The sequence below is a fragment of the Lepidochelys olivacea genome (assembly GCF_965140295.1).
Source record: "Lepidochelys olivacea isolate rLepOli2 genome assembly, chromosome: 7".
NCBI lineage: Eukaryota > Metazoa > Chordata > Testudines > Cheloniidae > Lepidochelys > Lepidochelys olivacea.
Window position 1 is genome coordinate 68023553 of NC_140417.1, and position 24361 is coordinate 68047913.

Here is a 24361-nt window from a genome sequence, read left to right on the forward strand (position 1 = left end):
ATGAGAGAAAAATGTGTCCTCCCAATGCTGGATGACTTCCCCCCCAAAGGGAAAGGAGCTACAGTATTCTCCAAGGTGGATGCTCCAAGAGGATACTGGCAAATTCCTTTAGCCAAAGAAAGTGCTAAAGTAATTACATTTATCACCTCCTTTGGGAGATTTTGCTTTTGAAGCTTACTCTGATTTTCCAGTGCACCTGAAATTTTCCAAAGACAGTTGTCAGAACTGTTAACAAACATAAATGGAATTTTAGTTTTCATGGGGAATATTCTGATACATGAATCTTCAATGGAAGAACAGAACAAAACCCTCAACGAAGTCCTACACCTAATCAATCAGTCTGGACTGAAGCTTTTGGGCCAGACCATAAACAAAGATGGAACCAGTCCTAGCCCTGAGAAAGTAAAAGCCATTTGAGAATTGAATACACCAGCTAATATACAATAACTGAGACACATACTGGGGGTGGTAAATTATCTTGGTCAATACCTTAAAGACCTTCCTACAGTGATCAAACCATTGAATGAACTGTTTAAGTCCATCACATCTTGGCTATGGGGCCAAATCAAGAAATTACTTTCCAAGAGGTAAAAAGAAATGATCTCAACAGCTCCCGTTCTCATGTAGTACGATGTGAACAAACTCACAATGCTCCATGCAGATATAAGCAGCTATGGGCTAAGTGGTGTAATGTTGCAGCAACATGGTTCTGAGCAGAAGCCAGTTGCATTTTCGTCTCGCACACTCCCAGAAGCAGAAAAGCGATATGCCCAGGTTGAAAAACAGTGCCTGGCAAGCGTATGGGCATGTGAGAACTTATACAGATATCCAAGTAATTGATTCCAAACTACACAGATAACAGACCATAAACTGCTTGTAACCCTCATCAACAGAAAAGATCTGGATCAATCACCACCGAGATGCCATCATCTATTGCTAAGGTTAAAGTGACTTAACTCAAGTGCTAGATATGTTCCCGAGAAAAATTCTGGAAGTAGCAGACAGTTTTTCATGGAGCACAGCATCCCACTCACCTACCTGTGAGCTCTAAGATGATGATAAGGCGTATGTGGGTGCTGTGGATACATGCAGACCAGTGTCAGAAAAGAGACTACACTAGCTAGAAAAAGCAACTTCAACAGACATACAACTTCAGGAAGTTCTAAGTTACATTAGAGGTGGCTGGCCCAGGTATCTAAAGGACACTAACAGTGATAAGAGACTACTTTGTGGTATATGGACAATTAAGCAAAGTCATATGGACTAATGATTAAAGGCAATTGCATCATAATTCTAAATGAAATGAGAGGGGAAATCCTAAACCTTGACAATGAAGGACATTGAGGATTAACTAAATGCCATGAATAGCCAGCCAGTTAGTGTGGTGGTCATGCATTGGCAACAACATAAAGAATAAAGTTTCTGCATGTAAACATTGCAGAACTAACAGACAAACACAACATAAAGAACCTTTAATAACAGCACCTCTGCCAGAGAGACCTTGGAAGAAACTAGCTGCAAATTTATGTGAGTTCAGAGGACATCATTACCTCATCATTGAGGACTATTTTTCCAGATATTATATAGAAATAATGCATTAAAAGAAGTAACATGTCAGTGTTGTTGGGAAATTTAAGTGCACTTTTGCTCACTTGGGTATTCCAGAACAACTAGTGATGGACAATGGACCACAATTCACAGCAGCAGAATTTGTCATTCCAAATGAAATATGACTTTGATCATATTACTAGCAGCATATTACCCACAAGTGAATGGAGAGAATGAGAGAGCTGTACAGACAGCCAAGAAAATCCTACATCAGGGAGATCCATTTCTTGCTCTTCTGAGTTACAGATCAACACCAATAGCAGCTGCTGGATATAGTCCAGCACAACTCCTAATGAGAAGATATGTCAGATCTATTGTTCCAACTTTGGAAAAGAATCTATCGCGAAAGTGGCCAGACATGAAGAGAGTCGCCAAATCAGATAAAAGGGCTAGAAGAGCCTACAAACGCTTTTACAACAGATGCCACTCAGAGAACGGCTGGGTCTAGTACCTGGTGACTGTGTTCATGTCAAATTGGATGGAGAAAAAGCATGGACAACTACAGCTGTTGTAAAGAAAAAATTCAGCACACAGATTATATGTGATTGAGACTGACAGTGGACAGTTTTCAACAGAAACCGTAGACATATACAGTTAGTTCCTCAGAGAGAACAATCAGAGCAAACTTTTCAGATGGTGGATACAGAGCAAAAGGAAGACTCAAGAATTCTGGACCAACCACAGCCAATCATGGCAACTAATGGACAGCCAGATAATCAAGTTATTTTGTGTTTGGGTTGTGTAATTCGAAAACTAGTATTATTCAGAGACACTCAACAGACTGATATATACTGAACTTCAGACAGTGTGATAGTGTAAATACTGTAAATGGTAGGAATGTAGAATTTAAAGGGGGAGATGTAATGAAATGATAAACTGTATTATACTTTTCACCTATGAGTGGCATCATGTGTAAAATGCCTTATTTTAGCTAATCTCAGTCATACCTGCCAGAGCATTAAAGCATCTTATGATGAACACATCTTGTGTTTATAAGCAAGCTCTGTAGCCAGTCCATATCTGATACAGAAGAAAACGACAGCATGGACTTCAACATGGGCTGTACAAGCCTGCCTAGGACCCTGAGTATGTACTTGGGCAGCTAGCCCCCACAGCTGCAACTTCACTAGCACAGGTATGTCTGCATGTGATGTGTTGCAATCACCTCTCTGATTGTGGTGTAGACCTACCTTGAGTGTCATCAACTCCCATTTGAAGCTGATGGTAGCTGAGGGTGTTCAGCGCCATGTCTCTTTCAACTTCGTGACCTAAAAGAGTAGACAAGAATTCAAAGTATTCTAAATGCTCCTCTCTCTTTCTCCATGCTGGACCAAAGGCTTTTAGCAGAGAAAGGAGTGATAAAGAGTGTAACTTTTTCTTCATTGTTCCTTCTTTCCCTGGCCGGGGGAGGAGGGGGGAAGAACAGCTTTATGTTGGTTATCAACCAACCAACCTTTGCCTTCTTCTGAGACCCGTCTATTAATGTCTGCTTTTCATTTTGTTTTTCTGATTTTTAGGCTGGAAAGATTATCCTAATGTACCATAAACAACCGCTGAGCGTTGGAAAGAGATTTCTCATCTGGGCTGTTTTGCTGGTGAGTTGCTCGAAGCCTGATGCTATAAAGATAATACAATTAGTAGACCTAGCAGGCCTCATTATTTTTAATTACTCAGACTGCTGCTCATATACTACATGTAATTTGGTAAAGAAAAATAATCCCTATGTGTTTACAATAATCCAAAGCATACAAGTGTTTGTCAAATCCTGCAGAGGGTTATGTACTATCAGTGCTGATTTTTGTGTAATATTCTAATTGAACAAATGTCCTCACACCCAGCAAGGCCAGAATAAAACTAGGAAAGGAACTGTGGATAGTTCAAAATCTAATTACCTTCCTTTTGCAGCTCACATTTTGGTCCATTCATCAAAGTCAGATCGACTCATTATTATTAGCCTATTATCATTCTTCTAGTTAGCTGGTTTCATTTTAATCAATATTTCAGATTACTCTCCATCAAATGCAGTTTTAAAATGAAGCAACCCAGTGCAGTTTAGGTTAAATGGATGTATGCATTAGGTTCAATGCATTGTGCTTTATTACTAAAGATTTCTTTTGAAATAAGTAAAGCAATGTGTCTGAGGTAGGTATTGCAAATTAGAGCTGATGTTGGATTTGAGTTTTGTTCTGGTAGCAATCTAACCCTTATTTTCACCTGGGATATGTGCCTCTAATAACCAGCAAATTACTTGTTTATCTGTCTGTTCTGATAATCATGCACAGAGATGCTGTGTGGAGGAATAGGAAGAGTACTGAGTCCAGTCCTTTTGAATTCACCCTTTCTGTGCTTCTTACCACCTGCAAAATGAATTCTTCCTAGAGGAAGACATGTGGCACAAATGTCCCATCCTTTGGTGGCTGCTCTTCCCTCATCTGCATCTGCCATGAGGGCTGCTACTATTCTCCCCTTCTCTTCCATTCATCCCCATTTCCCCCACTTACAAAAGTTCTGCCAATGAAGTCAATGAGGCATCTGCATTTGCTACGATAAAAACAAGAGTAGAATTTAGCTCATAATTGGTAAGTCTCTCTCTTTCAAGGCCTGCACAGATCCAGGCAGGGGCCTCACCTTCTAGGAAATCATGAAAACTTCACCTACTTTAAACTGGGCTTTATTAAGGGCCCCTCGGCACTAGAGATACATGCATTGGCAAGATCCAGAGCTTCCTTAATGCTTGCAGCCCTGCACTTAACTCATATTAATACACGTACAGTAGCTCAGTAATAAATAAAAAAAGGTAAAGCCTTCTGTGATTAGGAGTGGTAGCACTGATATACAGCAGGGCTCCAGCCAGTAGTTAATTATGCAAGACAAGTTTCTAACTGGGGAGATAGATATCTATACCAGGGATGAACTTGTGCTTCAAAACTTGGACCCAGTTCCAAATTTTCCCATAATGCAGGAGTGTTCGGATCTGGACATATTCCTAATCTGTACTGCTCTATTACAGCAAGAGAATTTCAAGCTCAATTGATGTTCTTTCTATCTGTATAAATAGGGTGGCTTCTTTCTGAGGTCGATAAATGAAGGACATTATTGGAAAAAGCATAACTTTGCTGCATATGTATTAAGGTCAGTTTTGAAGCATGAGCCCAGCAAGGGTACAGACTGTTCTGTATCTTTCCAAACACTCCACTTTCTATTTTGTTTTAATCAAATTTGGCTCTGGATCAAAACTTTTCATTTAAAAATAATTCTAATGCCTCCCCTGTCTGATCATATATCATATCTGGGTATCAAAATGTTTTACTGATCACTGCAGATTTAAGCATTTGGCCAAACAGCTGCAAGTTTCACCTTCACATCCCCTGTCTTACACTCCTCCAGTAAGTTATGTGCACTGTTTTGCAAACTGCTCTAGCTTCAGGTAGATCGTTGCCAAAATGCAGGCAGTTTTCTGAGTGTATCACTGGGGAAAAACTGTAGCTGTGCAGGCCACATGTTTAACATTGTCAATTGCGGAACACAAAAGAATTCCGTCCTCCTTACAGCTGAGGCCTGCCACAAGCAGCAACATCCCTCCATCCAGTTGCTTTCAGTGAAGAATCATTTAGGACTCTCATGCAAAGCTCCCACTGATTTAATTGCTTGCAGGCTTCGGCCCAAGTATGGATGTTGTTTTATGGGACTCAGTTCAATATTTATGGTAGTCCTGTGACTCTGTGCTGCCTTGAGAGGCTCACCAGGAAACTGAAGGCCTCCCAGAGATATCCAGAATTCAAAGAGAACATGTCTGGTCTTGCCTCCACCTGCTCCTTTGGCCAGCACTGCACACCCCTCAGGGGACATGAGGCTGAGTCCCTGTGGTCCAGAGCACACAGTTGTACATAAACCTTCTGCGAACCACGCAAATGGGAAAAGCGCCTTGGGCCCATCCCTTCCACCATGCATCTGTGCAAAGAAGGGCCTATATAATTTGTTTCTTGATGAGGTGAAACCTGTGAGAACCAAAATGTAGGTGACTTCCATCTCTCACCTAAGCATTATTTCCATTAGCAAAGCACTGTATCTGGCTGTTCTAGTTTGGCTCTAACGTTAGCAGCTTAGCAGATGTTTTCTTTACTTTTCCCTCTCCCTCCCCTAATATTTACAGGTGTTTCTTGACTACAATTGTGCATACACTCTTAACTAATGTACTGTAAGTATGGTCTGTGTGTTTTCAAGTTGAAATACCACTTCGTCTGTTGTTTCACTTGACTCAGATAATGCCCTCTTGTATATACCATAAGGTCCGTTGCAATTACTTATAACACTGTCAGAGTGGTGCCCTCGTGAAAGGACGTAAGAGCATTTAAGAGCATGAAGCTAAATTGACCAGCACTGTAATGGGATTATAAGTAAGTGCAAGTAACCATATTAAAATATTATAAAGCTCTCTTTCATATTGTACATATGTCTGTATAGTTGGAAAGCAGGCTTGATAATAATTTAATGGGAATCCCGTTTTATATTGCCTAAAAAAATCTACATGAAAAGAATGTTAGGTAGCAAAGCTAAGCACTCAGATGTTTAAGAAATGCTAGAATTAAGTTTTTCCATGCTACCTTGATTCAGCCCCCTTGTGCACATGCATTATGATACAGTCTTTAATTATATGATTACGTACTAATTTGTCTCAATCTTCAAAGGAACCTGTGGGAGTCAGGTATCCAACTCATTTAATTTCAGTGGGATTTCCACACCTAACTCCTTTAGGCTCCTTTAAAAATCCGATCCTGAGTGATTTGCCCAAAGCCATGAAAACACTTTAGTGGAAGAAGTGGAAGTGGAAGAGCTGGAAATAGCACCCAAAAGTCCTGACTTGCAGTCATCTACTCTGACCCCTAGACCATACAGTCCTCTAAATATTTACGTTTTTCATCCCAAAACATCACTGGAACTTTGGGAACTTAGAAGTCAATGGGACCACTCATCATATGTAAAAGTCAAGCATGTGGGACCAGGGTTTATATTCCTGATTCTTCTTTTTTCCTGCTGAATGTATTTAGGGTTTTATAAAGTTGTTAGATCCAGTGCCTTCCTAGACAGTTCAAAAAATTCCTTACATAGCAACTCCTGCTGTCTAGTGTCTGAATTAACCCTTCACAGGCCAACATAAACTTTTAGGTCTCAACTTCAGTGTTGCTACTCATGTGCATCAGGCTCACGGGCTATGATAAAAGTTTAATTTAATTTCTTCTTTTTTTTTGAGTATTTAGGCTTTGGATTTTTTTTTCAAAGAATAACATTTTGCAGTCACACTTTCTGTTTAGAATATGAGTTGTAGAATTTCCTGAGGTGACAAAACTAATATACTTTGTGGCACAGAAAATAATTACTGGGGTATGAATTAATCTTCGTGCTCAATATTCCATTATGAAAATGAAGTATTGAATAAAGAAAAGTGCTAAACTAAACATATATCACCAATATGAGTTGATCATGATTTCTGTCTCAAAATCAGGTGAATGTTTCCAATTTTTCATTTTTCAAAAATGCAGTATACTGTATTGTACATTTCATACAGCTTTGCTAGGTTATGATACACAGTCCACGACTGAGGTAAAGGTATCAAAAAAGGTTGAGTGCAGAAGGCTGAATTTGGGCACATATTTACTGAGTGAAAAGTCACATTAAAAAAATTCTAGGCATGCGTATTATCACTATTGACTTAAATAAGAGCAGAGTTAGGCCAATGTTGAGCACTTGAGTAAATATAATTTTTCCCATTTCACAGATGGAGAAAGCTGAGACAAAGAGATGTCAAGTGAGTTGCAGTCAGTAGTCAGTAGCAGATCTGGCAATAGAGCCCATGTCCACTGACACCTTTGAAAAGTAGGCTTATCTAACACAATGGTAAAAATAGGTTCATTCTTGGAAGCCTTTCTTATAGGTTCCCACTGTCTTTAACGCCAAATCAACTGAACCAGTGTTAGAATTGGTTTTACTCCACTGTAAAGAAGACCAGGCACACAGTTTACTCTCTCATATTGTCCTCTCGCTCCTCTATCCCCACCTGCTCAGCAATAGCAGTCAGTGAGCACTGACACGTTATCAGTCCCAGTCAGATGAACACATGGGTCCACATCTATCATACATATGAAAACTCAGTGACATGATGCCGTGGTGACACAAATAGGCAATACCATCAAGTTTAATGCATTTATCCTTTACATTCTGCATGGAAAAACCACTGGAAACTGTTAATAGAATAGAAAGAAAACCCATGGAAATGAAAATGCAGTGGTTTAGAAGCTGTGAAAGTTTGCACATTCTATTGCTTGTGCTGTTTTTCAGTTTCTGAGATGCTTAGGGGACTTTGAGAGTATCCTGATGTTGGAAGAAAAATTTAAATAGACTTTCACACATTCATCTGAGTTTCAGGTTAATTAAAGGGTCAACATTCTTTGCAGGATTAAGGATGGTTTAGTTTCAATGGGATGAACTTCAGAAGAATGTCAGTGTTTTTATCCATTCATATGCATTTGTGTATATATAAGTACAGTAGTTAGGCATCTGTTATACAATAGAGCACTCCAAGGATTTGGATAATAGATCATTCTAATGTAGGGAAGGGTTAAATTCATAACTGCTAACAGTGGGAGAAGTTCTAGTTCCTATGGCAATTTGAAGAAAGCAAATTGCCTAGAAAATTTATAGTATCACTGTACAACAAAAATTATTGATTGGTAGATGAGGGACTCCATTTTTATAAACTTAATCAAGGCTAGCATTTGATATTCAGCACTAGTCTGTCAAGGAGAAAATGAAAGCTGCAGCCCCATAAAAAAAGAAGTTGGTAGTTATCAGGGGTTTTCAAAAACCTAATGTGATTTTTCCATGAGGACCAAAGGATAAACCTTTAACAGGACAGAGAAAAGGGGTTTAAAGGGACAGGTTTCCTGCAGAGAATCTTTGTTTTGGTATAGTTGCTTGATATAAAACAGTGACATTTTTACAAGCAGCTGCTATCTTTATCTTTCATCTTTAATAGTACTCTATACAAGTGTCTCGCACAGACCAACTCAGAACATTCAGTGGCTTAGCCAAGGAGAGAGATTCCCATAGAAATGTTGGTTTTGAACTATATAGGTCCCATTTGCACTTTGCAGTCATATGCAGGATGCATGAACATAGACACGAGTCTAGGGCTGGACTTAGGGAAAATGGCACCCTGGGTGAACCGTGGGCAAGGTGCCCCCTTATTGCCTCTGGCCCCCATAGACTCCCCAGGCTCCTCACCCTCCCTTTGCTCCAAAGGCCTGCTCCCTCTCCTGCACCCTTAATCCCTGCACCCCCATCACTCCTAACCCCTGCATCCCCCTTCTGCTCCCATGTGGGGAAACTGACCTGGATGCATGAAACAGCTGGCATTGCTGCTCGCTCCTCTGCCCTGCACACCCCTAGGGGGCTGTGAGGGGGGTGGGAGAGAGGAGCGACATCAGGGCTTCCTGCATCCAGGTCACTGTCCACGCCTGGGCTGCTTAAGGAGAGGGCCCGAGAGCAGCAGCTCCTGATGCCGCACAGCACAGCACAGATGGGGAAAGTGACCTGGATGCAGGGAGCCCAGGTGTGTGTGTTGGGGGGGGGTGGTGCATGGGGGTTCTGGTCTCCCATGTTTAAGAAGGATGAATTCAAACTGGAACAGGTACAGAGAAGGGCTACTAGGATGATCCGAGGAATGGAAAACTTGTCTTATGAAAGGAGACTCAAGGAGCTTGGCTTGTTTAGCCTAACTAACAGAAGGTGGAGGGGAGATATGATTGCTCTCTATAAATATACCAGAGGGATAAATACCAGAGAGGGAGAGGAATTATTTAAGCTCAGTACCAATGTGGACACAAGAACAAATGGATATAAACTGGCCACCAGGAAATTTAGACTAGAAATTAGACGAAGGTTTCTAACCATCAGAGGAGTGAAGTTTTGGAATAGCCTTCCAAGGGAAGCAGTGGGGGCAAAAGATCTATCTAGCTTTAAGATTAAACTCGATAAGTTTATGGAGGAGATGGTATGATGGGATAACATGGTTTTAGTAATTAAATATTCATGGTAAATAGGCCCAATGGTCTGTGATGGGATATTAGATGGGGTGGGATCTGAGTTACCCAGGAAAGAATTTTCTGTAGTATCTGGCTGATGAATCTTGCCCATATGCTCAGGGTTTAGCTGATCGCCATATTTGGGGTCGGGAAGGAATTTTCCTCCAGGGCAGATTGGAAGAGGCCCTGGAGGTTTTTCGCCTTCCTCTGTAGCATGGGGCACGGGTCACTTGCTGGAGGATTCTCTGCTCCTTGAAGTCTTTAAACCATGATTTGAGAACTTCAATAGCTCAGACATAGGTGAGAGGTTTTTCACAGGAGTGAGTGGGTGAGATTCTGTGGCCTGCGTTGTGCAGAAGGTCAGACTAGATGATCATAATGGTCCCTTCTGACCTAAATATCTATGAATCTATGACTGTTTGAGGGAGACTGTATGTGTGAGGGAGTATGTGAGTAAGAACAGCTAGCACAAGCCAAAGCTGGCCAAAACACCAGCCATGTGGTGCTCCCACTGAAAGGGAACCATCACACTATCTCATTGTTCACATTTCTCAAAGGAACTTCCAGGGCTTGAATTAAATTTTTCTAGTGACATTGGGGCAAATTTAAAAACTGTTTAAAAAGTTTTAAAAATATGAAAAACTTTAATACATTTTATTTACAGTGTCATTATTCATACTAGTCCTTGCCCCCATGCAGAGAGGCACAGAGACTAAGATCAGGACCAGCTCTGCTTTCAGGCCAACCCTCCAAATTGGACCCGACCCACATCCCTCCCCAGACCGAACCTCCTAAACTGGACCCGACCCACATCCCTCCCTAGACCAGAGGCGTTGGTGGGGCGAGCGGACAAAGGGACACCAGTTGTCTGCGGGGCCCACACCGACAGGGCTTACCTGGAGCAAGGAGCATCCACTGGTCGGAGTATCCGTCCACTGGGTACCGTTGCCGCCTCCTGCCCAGCATGGTGTGGGACCCCCACGGAGTTCCCCAGCCTCTGCATTCGAATAATGGCGGGGTCAGGGTGGGTGCATGGGGCAGATGCGGAGCACCGTGCACAGAACCTTCCCACCAGTGCTGGCCCAGGCCCAGCATGGCCCCGAGAGCCCACGGAGGAGGCAGGGGCCGCACCACGGGGGAGCCCAGCTGTCTGCAGCACGCGGCAGCCAGAAAGCCCCGAGCCTGCTGCTGAGCCTCCCCCTCTCTCCCTCTCCCTCCACCAACTGGTACAAGCCTCTTGGGGGAGGAGGTGGGGCCAAAGCGGCGCCACAGTGGCTGAGGGCTCCTCTCCACCCCTGTCACTGGCAGGAGCTCTCAGCTGGTGGCCAGCCAAGAGGAGGAATTGGGTGGGGAGCGGGAGAAGGCAGCCTGGGGCCCGCCAGCCGAGAAGAGTTGGTGGGAGGGGCTGGGCCAGTGGGAGGGGAACCACCACCGCGGCTGCTTGGCCGCAGCACACAAGTGGAGCACCAGGCTGGGCCAGTGCATGGCTGGCGCCCTCTTTAGCAGGCCGCCCTGAGCAACCGCCCTGGCTGCCCACCCCAAAGGCTGGCCCTGCACGAGTCCAACCACCAGACAGGAAACTCAGCTAAGTTCTAGATTTTTCTATCTTCACCGTTTGGTAGATAAAATAGTGACCCGTGCTGAAATAGAGTTTAAAAGTTTGCTAGCAAGAATGGGATTTTCCTCAGCTTCATAGAAAATGGCAAAAAGCCTTCAGTGTGTACTGTATCTGCTAAGGGAATTATCTAGGTTATCACATGCTCTGTTGAGTCACCTTCACATCTTTTAGAGCCTGCTTGCTATTCGTGTATATTGAATTAGTAGGCAGCACACCTTGTGCCACAGCTGCACCAGAGAAGAACAGCTTGAGAATATGGGCTCTTGAATCACATGAAGGCTATGCATCTTTGGAACCACGGAGTCTAGTTATTAATCACTATGTAGTCCATGCCTGTAATATATATCCAATCAATTATACATTTCCAGTTAAATATTTGGTCTTGGTGCTGTAGAGTCTGTGGGGGATAATTTTCTCATTTCCCAACTTAGAAACCTGCTGTTCCACCAGTGGAAAGGGGACTAACTCCTGAAAAGCTTTAACATATTGATCTATTTTAGAATTATTTAGAATCATCTACGATTGTGGATGGTGGGTCCCTAATAGGCTAGTGATGGGCAGGATCACCCCCATCATTTATTCAGATGAAACCCAAGCCATTGATTTATCAATTTAAAACATCATTTGAAAGTTTAATCACAAAAATAATCATCTGGCATAGTTCTAAATACAATCTTGTTTCCTTCAGGGTAAAAGGCAAGCGCCTGATTAATGGTGACAGCAATTGAGCGAACAGGAAAAAATGCAGCTTGGCCTATGTACCCAGTTAAAGTTGCAACAGAAATGTATAGTTAACATTTTTTGTTCTTATAAAGTTGTTTTTTCCTCCTCTGAATTTTCACTTTTTTATTCACCAGGGATTGGGGAATGGTAGCATGCAATGTTGATGTCTGGGGCCACAAACCCATGTTATGAAACCTGAGCTACAATTATAGAGGCCCATTTAGGTTCAGAGCCCCCTAGGGCCAAATACAGCATACAGGATGATTCCTGCCTTGAAGAGCTTATAGTCTAACAATGACGATATGCAACCAATGAGCATAACAAACAATTTGAAGAAAAAGAGGAGTGCGGCCGAAGCAAGTGCTGAAAAGAACATGTAGTGACGTAGGCCAGAGATGTGCACAGCTAGCTGTGGTGTAGTGGTGGTTGGTGACTCTCTTCTGAGGGGGATGGAGGACCGGGGGTTGGTGGCGGGTATGCTGCCTGCCAAGGGCCCCTCTCTGGGATATTACAGAGGGATTGTCGAGTATCATCTGGCCCTCTGACTACAACCCCATGCTACTCATTCATGTGGGCACTAATGATACAGCAAGGTATGACCCTCAGCAGATTGGAAGTGACTACAGGGCTCTGGGAGTAAGGGTGAAGGAGTTAGGAGCGCAGGTGGTCTCTTAGATCATCTTGGAGGTGAATGCCTGGCTGCAAAGATGGTGTTGCCAGGACGGTTTCGGCTTCCCTGATCACAGGATGCTGTTCCAAGAAGGAGGACTGCTAAGCAGAGATGGGGTCCACCTATCAAGGAAGGAGAAGAGCATATTTGGATAAAGACTGGCTAACCGAGTGAGAGGGGCTTTAAACTAAGTTCAAAGGGGGCAGGTGACCAAAGCCCACAGGTAAGTCAAGAACATGGAGACTTGGGGGAAGGTTTGGAATTTGGGAGGAGGATGAGCTGTTACAGCAGGGATAAAGGAGAAACAAGACAGAAAGGGGGAGGAGGGAATCAAATCAGTATCTTAGATGTCTGTGTACTAATGCGAGAAGTATGGGGAATAAGCAGGAAGAACTCAAAATGCTAGTAAATAAACACAACTATGACATAGTTGGCATCACAGAGACCTTGTGGGATAATACACATGACTGGAATATTGGTCTAGAAGGGTACAGCTTGCTCAGGAAGGACAGGCAGGGAAAAAAAGGAGGCGGTGTTGCCTTATATATTAAAAATGTATACGCTTGGACTGAGGTTGAAATGGGAAATAAGAGACAGATTTGTTGAAAGTCTCTGGGTAAGTATAAAGGGTAAAAAAACAAGGGTGATGTCATGGTAGGGGTCTACTACAGACGACCTAACCGGGAAGAAGAGGTGGCTGAGGCTTTTTTTTAAACAACTAACAAAATCAGCCAAAGGACAGGACTTGGTGGTGATGGGGGGACTTTAAACTACCCAGATATCTGTTGGAAAAATAACACAGCAGGGCACAGATTATCCAACAAGTTCTTGGAATGTATTGGAGACAATTTTTTATTTCAGAAGGTGGAGAAAGCTACTGGGGAAAGACCGTTCTGGATTTGATTTTGATAAATAGGGAGGAACTGGTTGAGAATTTGAAAGTGGAAGACAGCTTGGGTGAAAGTGATCATGAAATGGTAGAGTTCTCAGGGAGTTGGTAGATAAGATCCCATGGGAAGCAAGTCTGAAAAACTGTCAACTGTCTTTCCCCTTAGAGAGACATTATTAAGGGTGTAAGAGCAACTATCCCACTGCTTAGAAAAGTTAGGAAGTATGGCAAGATACCACACTGGCTTAACCAGGAGAACTTCAATGATGTAAAAATAAAAGAAGAGTCCTACAAAAAGTGGCAACTAAGTCAAATTACAAAGGATAAACATAAAAAAATAACACGAGTATGTAGGGACAAAATTAGAAAGGCCGAAGCACAAAATGAGATCAAACTAGCTAGAGACATAAAGGGTAACAAGAAAACATTCTACAAATACATTAGAAGCAAGAGGAAGACCAAGGACAGGGTAGGCCCATTACTCAATGGGGGGGGGGGGAATAATAACAGAAAATAGGGAAATGGCAGAGGTCCTTAATGACTTCTTTCTTTCAGTTTTCATGAAGAAGGGGTGGAGATTGGATGAATAACATAGTGAATACCAGTGAAAATGAGGTAGGATCAGAAGAGGCTAAAATAGGGAAAGAACAAGTTAAAAATTACTTAGACAAATTAGATGTCTTCAATTCACTAGGGCCTAATGAAATACATCCTAGAATATTCAAGGAGCTGACTGTGGAGATATCTAAGCCATTATCTCTGAAAACTCATGGAAGGCGGGAGAGATTCCAGAAAACTGGAAAAGGGCAAATATAGTGCCAATTTATAAAAAGGGAAAGAAGGACAACCCAGGGAATTACAGACCAGTCAGCTTTAGTTCTGTACCTAGAATTTTATTTAGAAGCCCATCAACACAAAACGGCATCTGACAGGGAAGGGGGCACTCTCCTAGGTGACAAGCTGGAAATTGGGTGCTTGCCCAACCATGGTATAACAAGCCTCAAAGGCACAATTGACTGCAGTGAGCAGGAAAATTTCCGAGCCATTGATCCAAGGCTTCACAAAACCCTGAATGAAGCCTGTCAGAGGAAGTTAACAATACATTTTAAACTGTCTCCAAAAGAAACTTAGTCCTTGCTTAACAGGAAACTTCCTTCCTGACCTTGAAACGATTTACAAATGCCTGTGACATTTGCTTTGGTTGATGGGTTTCGAAAGGCAAATTCTCTTTCATAATATGTGGCTATGTGTGTGTAGAGAGAGATTGATTGGTGGGGAAGCTTGCACAAAGAATGTTCATTTTATAATTCTGGAATGAAACCTTCCCCAATCTCACAGAATCATACATACATTACATTTCCAAGCACCAAGGCACTGTCCCTGCTCAGGGGAGCAGTTTGTGAGTGCACAGAAATGGTGGGCGGCATGGTCTTCTAATCTACCATGAGATTTATGGGAAATGCATAACACAAGTGATATTCATCTGGCAATCCAATCACCACTGCATGCTGCTTCCTGGGCCTTCTAGGTCACTCAGGAGTTATGCTGCCATTGGCTACCTATGTGTACACCACAATCACTCCTTATGGTGGTAGAAAGCATGGAGCTGCTTCAACAAGTAACACTGACCTGTGAGGGGAATTATGTCACATATAGCAGCTGTCACCATCTTCCTATAAGCAGCAGAACTCCAACTGTGCATTTTTTATACATAGGAGTCTTTTCCATCTTGGAGTTCCTCTAGTTTCAGTAACTACTTCTTGCCCATACCTGTCAGATAGTATTTGCACCTGCCAGTTTAATTGACCTGTTATTAGTCCTTATCCATAAGCCTCACAGAGGTCTGTGAAATTGGCTTAGCTCTTTTCTACCTCCTAAATTTTATTAAGATTGAGGGTTTATTAATTTTTGTGGTTATCCTGCAATTATAGATTGTTCATATGGATATAATATAATAAATAATAAAATGAACACAGCTCAGATTTTCCGACCTGTGCTAATTATAAGACAATCTTTATTAGTCTCTAAGCCATGATACAACAGTTCATACATCAATACCTCTTCATTTAACCGTAAATGAGTCTTTATCATGTTGCTGCAAAAGAGCAAAGCTTGCATTTCAGATCAGAAATGCAAAACTCATAGTATTACTTTGGTGAGATGTTGTACTTTGTATGGCACTTCGTGTCCAAGGCTGCTTAAGGTTGATAAAGGTTGGGAAGTACTGGCATACTTAGTTTTAAGATGGAAAAAGGGGGAGAAAGAAATTTTAAGAGATTTTCCAAGATCAGGCTTAGAAATAAGAGGTCTTAGTCTTTTCCCATTTACTCTGGTTTTACACTCATGTATCTCTGACTTCATTGGAGTTATGCCTGATTTGCACTGGTGTAAATGGGAAAACAGGCCCAAAGACGCCTAACTCCCATACATTCCTCTCCTATAATCACACTCTGGCTTTTGGACTGTGTTGGTAGTGGCCTCAAACTGAACTCTATCAGGTAAAACTGCACCTCTTAAAACTTTGTATGAGTCTGTCATGTTACCCCTGTGAAATAGACTCTTTCAAAAAATATATTGAGTCTCATTTGCCAGGATGGAATATGAGAGAAAATTAGGTAGATTCTGACATGTCTTTTCAAAATAGTTACCTTCCTTCTTAGTCCTTCCACTCCTAGTGAGGAATAGCAGTTTCTATTACCTTCTGCATGAAGTTTCTCTTGTACGAAATGTGAAGTGCCCATTATCTATCCAGAGACTATGTCATCACAGATTGAGCTGAGGTCAGGAGGAAGTGATGACTGTTCAAACAGAGATTGTAGTTTAATGTGTGCGTTTTTTTCACAGCTGTGTGAAATCCTTGTTGACTGTTTACTGGTGCTTGTCTTGAACCAAAGCCTTTTGTATACTAAGCTCAAAAATTTCTCTTTCTCATCATAAAACTGAAGTTACACAGCGGTGTATCAGATTCTGAGACCCACCTTGTTAAATGCTATAATAATAAATTACTGTTGAGAGATGTCTTCAAAAGAAAAGTATGCTGTTAAATGTACAAAGCATTGGTACTGACATCATTATTACTGTACCTACTATATGTTAAAGAGAAAAAAAACTTTGACAGACAGTGAAAAGTCCATTTAGATATATCAGACCATTACTGTACGGCAGTGAAATTAGTATACCGATACAAGAATGAAAGACTATTGCAAGATCCTGCACTTGTACCTCAGGTGGTAAGAAAAAAAAATTGTGTTCCCAGATTACTATGATAGTTCAGTGAATCATTTGATATTGGAAAGAAATTGCATCCTTTGACAAGTGTGTGTGTGTGTCTATAATATTTGAGAAATAGAATGATTCTAGAATTAAAGATTGTATCAGAAGGCATTTGCACATGGGGGCAGAGTGAAGGCTATCTTTTCAACCTTATTTTATGCATGTCTTTACTTTTGTCTGCTTACGGTTGTACTCCTATAAACCTGTATTCATACAAGTACTCCTTATTCACAGGAGCTCGCCTATTGCCTAGAAAAGACAAGAAAATTATTGGAATGTGTAGTCACCCATTCAGGGCTTGTTGACTTCAGTGGTGCAGAAATCAGCCCTTTAGGGCTTCAGATATCAGCGTTGCCATTGAAACAATACAAATTTCAAAATTAAAAAAAGGTCCATGAAAGGTATCAAGGAGTTTTCTCAGAAAAGGTTCTGAATTTTGCTACCATTCATTGAGCTGGTCAGCATTATTATTATTATTTATTATTATTTTTAAGTTTGAAATTTCAAATGTTCACAAAAAGGGAAAAGACATTGGAAAAATAGTCCATGAAATTTCTTCCCTTTTATTTTTATTTTTTTAATCAGCTCTACTGCCTCCAATAGGGATTTTTGTACTTCCATATCCCTCCACAAGACCTTTTGTATCATGATGGTAATAGAAAGCCAAAGAGATGGCCATCAAGGATTCCTATATTTATCTTAATTACTTATTTGTTTAGCTCGAATCATTAATTTTTTTTCTTAGATGTACCTGACCATCTAGCTGTATGCATCTCTGGCCAATGTCCTTGAATGTTCTTATTAGTGTTTGCTTTGTCCTCATACCTCTCTCTGTCGCTCTAGCTACCCCGATGCCAATTCCCAGTGTAAATCAGGGCCTACAGTGTGTGACTTACCCTGCTGATAAATCAAATTATTCTGGTAGCAGTACCCTCTTGTAGATAAGTTGCTTTGTCCTATTTTTTTTTCAAATGTGTCAAACCTGAGCATAAGTAAAAGAAACAAAGTGATCCTATTTCATTCTTATTATTTACATACTTCCCAAAATGATGCCAGGTTCTTTACAGACATGTAGGAAGATAGTCCCTGCTTCAAAGGCTTTATAATCCAAGTAACTTCACCTAAGGTAGGATATGTGTTCTCAAAATGCCGTAATTAGACTTCTAAAGAAAAACATTTAGAACTGTTGTGGTATTACATTTACTTATAAACACAAGTTCAGTTTGGGGGAGGAAGAGGACTGCTGAGAACCAACTCAGAGTTAGAGTTTAATGAGAGGAGGGTTATCGCCAAATTCCAATAAATCAGTATGCAAAAATCTGGGGAAGTATGGAGCTGGTGCCTACAGGTTTTGTGGCCTTTGTTAGCTTGTACCTTATTTTCTCTCCGGATAGCACTTACTATCATTCAGGTGGTCACTATAGCCCATCTAGCCTTTCTTTGTTAATTGGTGTGCTGCCTTTTATTACATTCACATCTGAAGAACAGGGCGGAATGAGTCTGACTCCAGTGACAATATACATTCTGCACAGTAAATTAACCCAGTTATGCATCCCATTCACATGCAGTAGTTGCTCTTCATATGTGAGAAGTCAGATGGAGAAGGCATCCTGTCCCTCACTGAGGCACTGCTTTTGTGCTGTTGCAGTTATGGACCGGCCATCATGCCCTCTTAAAATAGATGTCACTAATGAACACTGTGATGACATTGACACAAAATCAAACCTAATTTCATTTTGTAAGGGACAGCTGTGACTTTTGGTGTAAACATGATTCAATTGTTTTTATGCCATAATGATGGGTAGATTGCATGTGATAATAAGATAGTCTCCATCTCTGGCTGTTATAAGGGACAGAGGAGTCTAGCTGCATTGCATAAAGCTGAAAGTTAATGTTAAAATAGGCCGATGGAGATGCACAGAATTCAGTATCCTGTTAAGTCAGTCTCCAAATTGCATACACTATTCTTCAGGTGTTTAGCTTCGAGATGTTGGTTTATGTGTTTAAAAAACCCCTCAGCTTCATGGGCTGCGAACAAGCACACTTCAAGCTTTTTCTACATGGTAATGGAAGGACTTCTCTGAAATACAAAGAATATTTCAAAAAACTGTGTGCCAGATTCACCAGTATGCTTCAATTGTTTTCTCTGCTCTGGTGACACAAAGCTGCTGTGGTTGGTTGTGACTGTTTTGTGTCTGTTTTGTGACACTGCACAAAGCGGCCAAAGCATCTAGGAGAATTTGCCTCTTTGATTTTGTACTGAACAGTGCGTATCTTGCACAATTAGAATTTTTGTTTCCTGTGTAAATTGCTGTACTTTTGGAAATCATAAACAGATTGCAATCCAGTTTTGTCAGATATATCCAGCTAAGCAAAAATCACTTCATAGGTAAGAGAAATCAATGGGAGAATATCCAAGGAACTAATGTTGGTGGATTGAGTAGTTGGCACTATTTTTTCTATATCAGTATTAAAACAATGGTTGGTGTGAGGTGATGCCAGGCTTTTGAAGTGCCACCTTTCCTGAGAGAGGACTAATTTTTGCCAGTAAAAATTCCAGTGGCCCTGGTCCTTTAGCTCAGACAGAAAATGCTTATTGTTTTAGATGCAATGGTCACAGCTTCAATCCCTAGAGATGGACCCGAGCCCCAGTTACTTTAATTGACTGAGGGTTTGATCATGGAACCGTTAAGAACCCAAACCCCGGTTACCGATCATATTAAATGGCATTTTCAGATTTATAAATAAAAGAAAACCACCCCAGAGAGAAGGAATAGTTACAGGGTGGGATTGCAAAACTTAAGGGCAAGAGTCCCATTAAAAGTCTATGGGACATTAGCTACTAATCAGGTTATTTGGGTGCGGGAGGGGGTGCGGGCTCTGGGAGGGACTTTGGGTGTGGGGTCAGACTCTGGGCTGGGGCAGGGGGTTGGGGTGCTGGAGGGGGTCAGCATTTACCTCACGGGGGCTCCCAAAAGTGACTGGCACTCCTCTCTGGCAGGGCTCCTAGGCAGGGGGCCCAAGGCGGGGTCTCCACGCACAACTGCTTGCAGGCACCGCCCCTGCACCTCACATTGGCCGCAGTTCCCAGCCAATGGGATCTGCAGGGTTGGTGCTCAGGGTGGGGGTAGCGCGCAGAGACCCCTTTCGCCCCCCCTGCAGTTGCAGATATGTGCAGGCCACTTCCAGGAGCAGCGTGGAGCGAGGGCGGGCAGGAAGCCTTTCTTAGCCCTGCTGTGCTGCCAGTGGCGTCCGGGGCTGCTGCGCCCTTTTTTAAATCGCCCAGGCCCCTGGGCAATTGCCCCGTTTGCTCCTTCCCCTCCCATCGGCGTGCCTGTGTTCCACAGTTAAATCTGCTTGTTAGCTATTTCTTTCGTGACAACTCCAGAGAGAGGAACTCAGAATACAAGCTTGTTGTAACATTTAACTCCCCAATTCTCCAATAACTAAGTAAACTAGAGAGAGGCATGAACCAGAAACCTAAATCCCCAAACACCTGCACTTTGGGCAGACTTTGAAATTTAGTTTTGAACCCAGATTTGGCAGCTTGGACCCATCTCTAATATATAAACTCATCAATTTTGTGGATTTTTTCATATTTATAATTTATAATCTATTACCTTAACTGGGGATTTTTTTAAAATCAAAGCATTGAGACGTGATCGAGAGATACATAACTTTGAGCTTTAGCAAGCATGTATACGCAGCTTAGGCATTCACACAGCACTTCCTAAACACCTGGGAAAGAGTCTTTGGTCGGGTCAAGAATCTAAGAGCTATGTCCCCAGGACACTACAGTTGTTAGAGTCTGAATAAAAGTAGCATGGACCAAATTCTGCTCTGGTGTAAATCTGGAGTAATTCCATTTAAACTAATGGAGTCGCTTCAGACGTAAAATGCTGTAACTAAGAACAGAATATGGCCCTATATTTTAAATGCTTAGTTTATAATTACTATTTTACCTGCAAGCTAACAGCACATTATATTGAATACTATATATGGGTTATTTGAATCTGCTTTGCATTTCCCCGATAAGAGACATTTATAAGGGGCTTTCCCAACACCTTATTATAGTTTAACAGACACTAAAAATTATAAGGCTTTTTTTTAATTTCTGATTTTAAACCTGCTATAAAATTAGTCATCTTCTATAGCTCAGTGGTTTGAGCATTGGCCTGCTAAACCCAGGGTTGTGAGTTCAATCCTTGAGGGGGGCATTTAGGGATCTGGGGCAAAAATTGGGGATTGGTTCTGCTTTCAGCAGGGGGTTGGACTAGATGATCTCCTGAGGTCCCTTCCAACCCTGATATTCTATGATTCTATGTGCCTCTTCTAGTCTAAGCCACTGCTATCCTGCACTGCATACTTCACTTTCACATGGCTTTCTCTATTGCAGGTTATTGGCTGACATGGAGAAGTGTTGTCAGGAACAGTTGTTTCTGTTCAATCTCTAATTACAGGGCATCTGTCCTCTTTCCTCTCCCCTCCACCACCTGGTTTGATTTCAAACCTTTGCAACCTTTCATAGAACATGGAAGTTTAACATTTCATCGAGTCAGTGTCAGCAGTTTTAACTACAAACCTATGACATTTCCAGGCTGTTGATACAAATAAAAAAAAATGGGGTGGGAGGGGAGAGGCGGGGCAAAATATTTACAACATTTTCCATGTGTAAATTAAATGTTTGGAATTATCCTGGAGGTCTAGTCATTAAGCTATTCTATAGAGCCCATCTACTTATATCAGATGCATGGTTAAGAAGCTCCATTTTCTTTTTGCTTGTACTAATGTTTGAACTTGAGCATGATACATAAGCTGTTGCCTATCAGGATTAAACAGAAATACAGGAAAATAAATTTTCTTAATTTCAGAATGAAAAGGTTAGTGAGCCTGTTGTAATAACCTCGTCCAGTAAATTGTCCAAGGTCAGGAAAGCAATATAAAAGCAAACATAACGGACCTCTGCTTTGTGGTTCTGAGGATGCAGTATTACTCTCAATTAACATTTAGTTCGACTCTTTTAGTGTTTGCAGACGATTGTCTCATAAATCTAGACACGCAAAGAAAACTGCATAGCATATAAAGGAATAACGGGAAAAAGCAAAGTTCTAATGAGTGCTAGATGTAACATCAATTGACACACCTAAAACTTACTGAATCAAATTAAAGTGTATAGTAGGAAAAATGAAATATAAAGGCAGAGTAGTCTCACGATACTTTTTCACTGCTATCGTGGCTTCCTAAAGGGAACATGTTATAATGAACTGAGCACAGTATAGGACTGGGAGCCAATATCTCCTACCTTTCTTGGAACCCGTTCTGACACTGACTGTGATGTTGGAAAAGCCGCTTTATCTCTGTGCCTGGTTTTCCATCTGTAAACCAATGAGGATGTTATACAGCTTCTTTAATTAATTCTTGTACAGAGCTTTGGAAATGTGAACTTCTGTATGAATAGTAGGTATAATTATTGCCGCAGGTGAGACTGGGGGGGGGGGGGAGTGAATAGCTGTCCCTCTCCCAGACTATCCCCACAACTCTGCCCATGTGCAACATTAGAATCCGATGCCATTCTCAGTAGATTGTGGAGATCTTCGTTAATATATTTGTACCTCTTCTTTCTTGCCTGCTGTGGGTAGCAGTGAAATAGTTCACATTGCTGATGTTTAAATTGTCACCATTGAAACTCAGCATTAACACCCCTTAACATGCTAGTTTTAGGGGAAGGAGGGAGAAGATTTAGCACCACACTGAGATGAACAGGAGCAGTCTAAATTCTTCTCAAAACCGCTGTTTCAGGCTCTCAGCAGACTCAAGCATATCATGGTATTTTTTTCCCATTTGGTTCACATTTTGCATCTTATCTTTGCCACACATATGGGCTAGAGACATTTGTAATGAAAGTGTTTCAGTTCTGCAGCACAAAATGGTAGTTGTCAAGAAAAAGTACTGGGTTACCAAGGGTCTGATCCAGTCAGCTGAAGTCAACATAAAGAGTCAGACTGACTTCAGAAAAACCTTTGGGTCAGGACTCTAGTCACTGTAAATAAACCCAATTTGATCCCTCCTTTTATCCACAAGCCCACCTGGTAGGGTTGCCAGCTGTCTAATCGCGCAAACCCAAAGACCCTTGGCTTGCCCCCTACTCCATCCCTTCCCCTAGACCACGCCCCTGTCCTGCCCCTTCTCCAAGGCCCTGCCCCCTGCTCACTCAATCCCTCCTCCCTCTGTCACTCTCTTGCCCCCACCCTCACTCACTTTCACCAGGCTGGGGCAGGAAGGGGGTGAAGGATGTGGGCTCTGGGAGGGAGTTTGGGTGTGGGAGGGGGTGCGGGCTGTGGGAGGGACTTTGGGTGCGGGGTCAGACTCTGGGCTGGGGCAGGGGGTTGGGATGCAGGAGGGGGTCAGCACTTACCTCGGGGGGCTCCCAAAAGTGACTGGCACACCTCTCTGGCAGGGCTCCTAGGCGGGGGACCAAAGGGGGTCTCCGTGCGGCTGCTCGCAGGCACTGCCCCTGCACCTCACATTGGCCGCAGTTCCCAGCCAATGGGATCTGCAGGGTTACTGACTGGGTTACCAAGGGTCTAATCCAGTCAGCTGAAGTCAATATAAAGAGTCAGACTGACTTCAGAAAAACCTTTGCATCAGGACTCTAGTCACTGTAAATAAACCTAATTTGATCCCTCATTTTATTTGGCAATCTCAAGCTGTTCCACCAACATGACCTAAGGAATCCTCACCTTGTGACGGGTGAGTGATGGGTCATTTCACCCAAGGGCGGAGAACAGTAGAGATATCTCATATCCTAGAAGGCAGCTCATCATTGGATTCCAAGTAAAACGTGCAGCATTTGGTACATAGAATCATAGAATATCAGGGTTGGAAGGGACCTCAGGAGGTCATCTAGTCCTACCCCCTGCTCAAAGCAGGACCAATCCCTAATTTTTGCCCCAGATCCCAAATGGCCCCCTCAACGATTGAACTAACAACCCTGGGTTTAGTAGGCCAATGCTCAAACCACCGAGTGCAACAGGCTTGCCCTTAAGGGCTGGAGCACCTAGGAGGGCTATCCAACCCTGATTACATCAGGTAATTCTCTGTAAAGAGAAGCAGGTGGCTGCAGCAAAGGGGGAAGTTCAGGAAACTGCAGGAAGTAAGACAGGATCTTGCAAGAGGACCCTGGTACTTGGGGGTTTGGAAGCTGTAGGGTGTGGCCAGCAGGATAGGGAAGACAGTGACCAGGGAGCTGAGCTCCAGCCAGAAAGGGCTGGGACTGGCAGCTGTGGGTGCAGCAGCCTGGGATGGAGGAAGAGCTCTGTGTGTGGCAGAAGAACTGGGCTGAGTGTGAACTTTTGTGTTACAGTTGCGGATTTTATTTGTGGCACTCTGAGGGGTTGTTTGAACCATTTATAATTATGGACTCTAAGGACTTTTTGCATTTTAATGTTTCAGCGGAATTGGCTGACTGCTGCTTTTGTCCAGCTCACCTTAAGGGAGGT

General features: G+C 42.3%; 1 pseudogene across 1 annotated transcript in view; it reads left to right on the plus strand.

The window, feature by feature from the left end:
• The window catches only part of LOC311523238 (heparan-alpha-glucosaminide N-acetyltransferase-like), a 71301-nt pseudogene that overhangs the window by 41237 nt on the left and 5703 nt on the right, over positions 1-24361 (plus strand). The window contains exon 6 of the transcript in view: positions 3126-3203. The product of the transcript in view is annotated as a heparan-alpha-glucosaminide N-acetyltransferase-like (transcript). The remainder of the gene's footprint in view (positions 1-3125; positions 3204-24361) is intronic.